The sequence below is a fragment of the Argentina silus genome (assembly GCF_951799395.1).
Source record: "Argentina silus genome assembly, chromosome: 20".
NCBI classification, from domain to species: domain Eukaryota; kingdom Metazoa; phylum Chordata; class Actinopteri; order Argentiniformes; family Argentinidae; genus Argentina; species Argentina silus.
In genome coordinates, this window is record NC_139674.1 from 16,263,360 (window position 1) to 16,270,933 (window position 7,574).

Here is a 7,574-nt window from a genome sequence, read left to right on the forward strand (position 1 = left end):
ATTATTATATTATATTTATGTATATTAGCGAATTAGAGGCGACTTGAATGTGGACGCAACGTTGTGTTGTTCCATAGGACACCATGTCGGTGACGTAACATCAGAATTAACATCAGAATTAACATCAGAATTAACATCAGAATTAACATCAGAATTAACATCTGTCATCTTCATCAGAGGTGAACGTGATGAGACGTGACAGCAGCAGCGCGCATGCGCTACGGGAGGCGGCGGTACACACCCATCCTCCTCCTCCCCCCCTCCCTCCCCCTCCGTCCCTCCCCCCTCCCTCCCCCTCCGTCCCTCCTCCGTCCCTCCCTCCTCCTCCTCCCCCCTCCCTCCCCCCTCCCTCCCCCTCCGTCCCTCCTCCGTCCCTCCCTCCTCCTCCTCCCCCCTCCCTCCGTCCCTCCCCCCTCCCTCCCCCTCCGTCCCTCCTCCGTCCCTCCCTCCTCCTCCTCCCTCCCCCTCCGTCCCTCCCCCTCCGTCCCTCCTCCGTCCCTCCCTCCTCCTCCTCCCCCCTCCCTCCGTCCCTCCCCCCTCCCTCCCCCTCCGTCCCTCCTCCGTCCCTCCTCCGTCCGTCCCTCCCTCCCTCCGTCCCTCCCTCCCTCCCTCCACCGGAGAAGAAAAGACGACAGCAGGTGAGACGGAGGATGGTCGGATGAACAGCTCTCTACTCACTAACCGTGTCTATCCACTAGCCTAGCCCGTCGTTACCGGCCGGACCGGAGGGGACACCGGGTTTAGGCGTTACCGGAGTGTTTTCATTCGTCGTACGATGTCCGGTGAGACGGAGGGTGAGTTGACAGCTAGCTGACGGGGCTAGCGACTAGCTAGCTGTGGAAACCGGAGCTATCCGGTGTCTCGGGGTCTGTCGTCTCCCCGGTTGATCGGTAGGATGTGGTATTGTTGCAGCCTTCGCTGTCCGGTGTGTTTATGAAACCAGAACAGTTTCTCGGTGCGTTAGCAGGCATGCACGGTCCCACATGTTGGCGGCTGCAGGTGGACGTGCTGCTGGGTGTGTGTCGGTCGTTAACCGGGAGAGGAGAGGAGAGGAGAGGAGGTCCCGGTTGTCCGTGAGAATGACAGACTCAGCAGCAACCGTGAAACCCAACCAGCCACCTGGCGTCTGCTTCCATACGCACAATATGGAGATGCACTGACACACGCAGAAAGATATCTAGAGAATGAGACAGAGGCGCGCGCGCGTGTGTGCGTGCGTGTGTGTGTGCTTGCGTGCCCGCTAATGATCACTGTGTGTGTGTCAGTCAGTGTGAGGTTGAACCAGGCCTGGGGGGGGGGGGGGGGATGGGGATCTGTGTGTGTGTGTGTTGGGGGGGGGGGGGGTCAGAGGGGATCCCTGATCTAGTGGATTTGCTGTCCTGGATGGGTCAGGGTGGGGGGGGGGTAGGGAGGAGGGGATGGGGGAGGGAGGAGGGGATGGAGGGGATAGAGGAGGGGATGTCTCTGTTCTGGCGGCCCCCCCCTCAGACCAGACTGGTCCCGGCCGGGCGGCTCTGACGCTCCTCCATGGAAACAATCATTAAATCAAACAATCATTAATTTATTAATTTATATCATTAATAGACTTCTCTGGTTGTCTGAGGGACTGTTCTGACTGACTGCTGCTGTAGGGTGGTGCTTGGTGTTTAAACAGACAGGCAGACAGGCAAGCAGACAGGCAGACAGACAGGCAGACAGACAGACAGACAGACAGGCAGACAGACAGGCAGTGTGTGTGTGTGTGTGTGTGTGTGTGTGTGTGTGTGTGTGTGTGTGCGCGCGCGTGTGCGTGTGCGTGTGTTGTGATGACATGGGCTGGTGTGGCCAGACTACAGGTCCAGAGTGGGACACACACACACACACACACACACACACACACACACACACACCAGGACAAAGGAGGGATTGTCAGAATCCTGGCTGCTCTGGGTCAAACCCCTTTACCCACGATGCACCATTACCCTGTCAGCAGCACTCAGGGCGATTCTATTAACCCCCCCAACACACACACACACACACACACACAGTAACTGACGTACACACACTCAGTAACACACACAGTAACACACATACACACAGTAACACACGTACACACGTACACACACACACACACACACACACACAGTAACTCACGTACACACACACGTACACACACACACACACACACAGTAACTGACGTACACACACACACACACACAGTAACTCACGTACACACACACACACAGTAACTGACGTACACACACACACACACACAGTAACTCACGTACACACACACACACACACACACAGTAACTCATGTACACACATACACACACACACACACACACACACACACCACCCAGCATCAATAATACAGCAGTGTGTCCTCTGGGGAACAATGCTTCTATAGTGGACTCTCTGTAATGTTAGCCATGCTAGCAGTGTTAGCCGTGAGCATCATTGTTGCTAGCTAACCAGACCATAATAAGTGTCTCAGAGCAGCGATGTTCCATTCTGCTGCTGGGCTCAACATCAGGACGCAACAATGGAAGCCGTTGTTGGTGAGGTTAAGTAGTTCTCAATCTCTGACATCAGGTGATGTCTGTTAGCATCAGCTCTGAGTCCAGCCTGGAATCTGACCAATCCCAAACCTGCCCTGCCTGAGCAGGGCTCCAACCACCTGACATCTGACCAATCCCAAACCTGCCCTGCCTGAGCAGGGCTCCAACCACCTGACATCTGACCAATCCCAAACCTGCCCTGCCTGAGCAGGGCTCCAACCACCTGACATCTGACCAATCCCAAACCTGCCCTGCCTGAGCAGGGCTCCAACCACCTGACATCTGACCAATCCCAAACCTGCCCTGCCTGAGCAGGGCTGGGTCAACTGTTGGGCCGCTGGGTGATTCATCCATGTTTCAGGAGACAATAACTGTTGTTGTTGTTGTTGTGGCCTTGGGCCTCAGGCTAAGTGTTAATCCGGGCCGCAGACAGACTGACAGACAGACAGACAGACAGTCAGTCAGTCAGTCAGTCCTCCCTCCCCAGGCTGTGTGTGTGTGTGTGTGTGTGTGTGTGTGTGTGTGTGTGTGTGTGTGTGTGTGTGTGTGTGTGTGTGTGTGTGTGTGTGTGTGTGTGTGTGTGTGTGTGTGTGTGTGTGTGTGTGTGTGTGTGTGTGTGTGTGTGTCCGTCTCCCAGGGCTGGCAGATAAAGGTCTGAGTGCAGGTATTAATGTCTGAGGTAATCTGGTGCTTATTAAAGGCTTTGGACCGCCTGTAAGACCTACCGTCTGGAGAAATACCCTCTCACTTACACACACTCTATAGGCCACACACACACTATACGCTACAACACACACACTCTATAGGCCACACACACACTCTATAGGCCACACACACACTCTATAGGCCACACACACACTCTATAGGCCACACACACACACTATACGCTACAACACACACACTCTATAGGCCACACACACACTCTATAGGCCACACACACACTCTATAGGCCACACACACACACTATACGCTACAACACACACACTCTATAGGCCACACACACACACACACTATACGCTACAACACACACACACTCTATAGGCCACACACACACACACACACACACTATACGCTACAACACACACACACTCTATAGGCCACACACACACACACTATACGCTACAACACACACACACTCTATAGGCCACACACACACACTATACGCTACAACACACGCACACTATAGGCCACACACACACACACTATACGCCACAACACACACACACACACACACTATACGCTACAACACACACACACTCTATAGGCCACACACACTATACACTACAACACACACACACTCTATAGGCCACACACACACACACACACACACACTATACGCTACAACACACACACACTCTATAGGCCACACACACACACTATACGCCACAACACACACACACACACACTATAGGCTACAACACACACACACACACACACACACACAAGATAATGTAGTCCACACACTGTAATCAATAAGTCATTGCTCATAGGATAGAGCAGGCTGTCTAATGTTCCCCAGCCAGGGCAGGGGAGGCTGGCGGGGGTAGAAATCGGAGGACAGGCTCAATGTAATGCATGGAATAGAATGAGGAATGGTATCACACAACACGTGCTTCCTCATTCCATTCCATGCATTACAATGAACCCGTCCTCCGATTTCTACCCCCGCCAGCCTCCCCTGACCAGCCTCCCCTGCTCCTGATATGTCCCCTAGCCTCTTCTCCTCTATTTGATCAGACAGGCATGCAGGCAGGCAGACAGGCAGGCAGACAGACAGACAGGCAGGCAGACAGGCAGGCAGACAGGCAGACAGGCAGGTACCAAACAACACATGCTTCCTCATGTGATGGTGATGATGATGTTGATAGTGATGATGATGATGGTGATGGTGGTGTTGATAGTGATGATGATGATGGTGATGGTGGTGTTGATAGTGATGATGGTGGTGGTGTTGATAGTGATGATGATGATGATGGTGGTGGTGGTGGTGTTGATAGTGATGATGATGATGATGGTAGTGTTGATAGTGATGATGATGATGATGGTGGTGTTGATAGTGATGATGATGATGGTGGTGGTGGTGGTGTTGATAGTGATCATGATGATGATGATGGTGGTGTTGATAGTGATGATGGTGGTGGTGGTGGTGTTGATAGTGATCATGATGATGATGATGGTGGTGTTGATAGTGATGATGGTGGTGGTGGTGGTGTTGATAGTGATGATGATGGTGGTGGTGATGATGATGGTGTTGATAGTGATGGTGGTGGTGTTGATAGTGATGGTGGTGGTGAAGCAGGCTACAGCCCCTGCAGATCATTGGACCTCCATATTTGATGAGCGTAGCAGCACCTGGATCAGGTATCGCCGTGGCAACACAGAACAGATGGCCGCAGCCTCGTCATCCTGAGGCTAATGCTAATCACTCACTAGAGTCTACACACACACACACACACACACACACACACACACACACACACAGTAGAGACTAACAGAAAAAAGTAATTCTTCCTTCTTCTAGCATTGGGACTGCCAGCGGCCCCTAACCCCCTAACCTTGGTCCTAGCATTTGCTCATCTTCTGATGACTGATGTTCAGATGATTCACTTACTGAGACAAATGGATTTGTTGTAAGTTGCTTTGGATAAAGGCGTCTGATAAATGTCTAAAATGTAAAAAAATAAAAAGTAAAGTAGAGGCTACACTACCCTCCCCCCTCCCCTGCTGTCCTCTCCCTCCCTCCCCCCTCCCCTGCTGTCCTCCCCTCCTTCCCTCTGGCAGGCTCTGACATCTCCTCATGACAGGTGGCTGCTGGTCTGCTGGCCAACATGTAGCGTAGCATAGCATAGCCTAACGTAGCCTAACGTAGCCTAGCCTAGCATAGCCTAGAGTAGCCTCGCGTAGTGTAGTGTAGCGTAGCGTAGCCTAGCGTAGCCTAGCGTAGTGTAGCTGTGTTGTTGCTCCACTGATGCCCTGTCCCTACCGAGCACACAGCTCTCATCACCTGTGTGTGTGTGTGTGTGTGTGTGTGTGAAACAGAATAGCAGGCGTGGCAGATAGTTGTGTTGATGTTGAAGCGGTGTGTGTGTGTAATCCTGCAGTATGCTGCTGTTCTAGTCTATTGTAAGAACACAGAAACACCCTCTCTAGAAACCCAGCCAACCGTGAACACACACACACACACACACACACACACAGAGTTGACGTGACATCACACTGCCCTCTTCATACCTCTGTGTTGACGAGTAAGGAATGACCGGCTCACTGTTACCATGGCAGCCGCCCTGACGGACAGGTGCTGTGTCCTGTTAGCTGCTCCCATTACCGGGCTCTGTCTCAGCCAATAGGGCTCGTCTTCTGTCTGTCTCAGCCAATAGGGCTCGTCTTCTGTCTGTCTCAGCCAATAGGGCTCGTCTTCACGCTGCTGGTCATCTTTGACGACCTCAGAGTATCAATGAGGTCAAACACACACCTCACCTTTGGAATGTAGGCGCAACATTGTGTGAGTGTGAGTGAGTGAGCGTGTGTGTGAGCGTGTGTGTGAGCGTGTGTGTGAGCGTGTGTGTGAGCGTGTGTGTGAGCGTGTGTGTGTGTGTGAGCGTGTGTGTGTGTGTGTGTGAGCGTGTGTGTGTGTGTGAGCGTGTGTGTGTGAGCGTGTGTGTGTGTGTGTGTGTGTGAGCGTGTGTGTGTGAGCGTGTGTGTGTGAGCGTGTGTGTGTGAGCGTGTGTGTGTGAGCGTGCGTGTGTGTGTGTGTGTGTGTGTGTGGACTCTGCAGGCGGCTTGGTTTGTTAGTTGATTGATGGTTCTCTGAGAACTCTTGTGACTTCCTCTCTCTCCTCTAGTCGCTGTGGAGAGACAGACACTCAGCAAGGCTGCTAGACTACTGGTCTGAGAGAGGGGGGGAGGGAGGGAGGGAGGGAGGGGGGGGGGGGAGAGAGACAGACACTCAGCAAGGCTGCTAGACTACTGGTCTGAGAGAGGGGGGGAGGGAGGGAGGGAGGGGGGGAGAGACAGACACTCAGCAAGGCTGCTAGACTACTGGTCTGAGAGAGGGGGGGAGGGAGGGAGGGAGGGGGGGGAGAGACAGACACTCAGCAAGGCTGCTAGACTACTGGTCTGAGAGAGGGGGGAGGGAGGGAGGGAGGGGGGGGAGAGACAGACACTCAGCAAGGCTGCTAGACTACTGGTCTGAGAGAGGGGGGGGGGGGAGGGAGGGGGGGGAGAGACAGACACTCAGCAAGGCTGCTAGACTACTGGTCTGAGAGAGGGGGGGGGGAGGAAGGGAGGGGGGGGAGAGACAGACACTCAGCAAGGCTGCTAGACTACTGGTCTGAGAGAGGGGGGGAGGGAGGGAGGGAGGGGGGGGAGGGAGAGACAGACACTCAGCAAGGCTGCTAGACTACTGGTCTGAGAGAGGGGGGGAGGGAGGGGGGAGGGAGGGAGGGGGGGGAGAGACAGACACTCAGCAAGGCTGCTAGACTACTGGTCTGAGAGAGGGGGGGGGGGAGGAAGGGAGGGGGGGGAGAGACACTCAGCAAGGCTGCTAGACTACTGGTCTGAGAGAGGGGGGGAGGGAGGGAGGGAGGGGGGGGAGAGACAGACACTCAGCAAGGCTGCTAGACTACTGGTCTGAGAGAGGGGGGGGGGAGGAAGGGAGGGGGGGGAGAGACAGACACTCAGCAAGGCTGCTAGACTACTGGTCTGAGAGAGGGGGGGAGGGAGGGGGGAGGGAGGGAGGGAGGGGGGGGGAGAGACAGACACTCAGCAAGGCTGCTAGACTACTGGTCTGAGAGAGGGGGGGAGGGAGGGAGGGAGGGGGGGGGAGAGACAGACACTCAGCAAGGCTGCTAGACTACTGGTCTGAGAGAGGGGGGGGGGGAGGAAGGGAGGGGGGGGAGAGACAGACACTCAGCAAGGCTGCTAGACTACTGGTCTGAGAGAGGGGGGGAGGGAGGGAGGGGGGGAGAGACAGACACTCAGCAAGGCTGCTAGACTACTGGTCTGAGAGAGGGGGGGGGGGGAGGAAGGGAGGGG

General features: G+C 54.6%; 1 protein-coding gene across 1 annotated transcript in view; it reads left to right on the top strand.

Moving 5' to 3' along the window:
* Positions 1 to 630: 630 nt before the first annotated feature.
* Positions 631 to 7,574, top strand: part of rab3ip (RAB3A interacting protein (rabin3)) — a 20,108-nt gene continuing 13,164 nt past the window's right edge. The window contains 1 exon segment of the mRNA XM_083692561.1: positions 631 to 794. The gene's annotated coding sequence lies outside the window, so the exon portion shown is untranslated.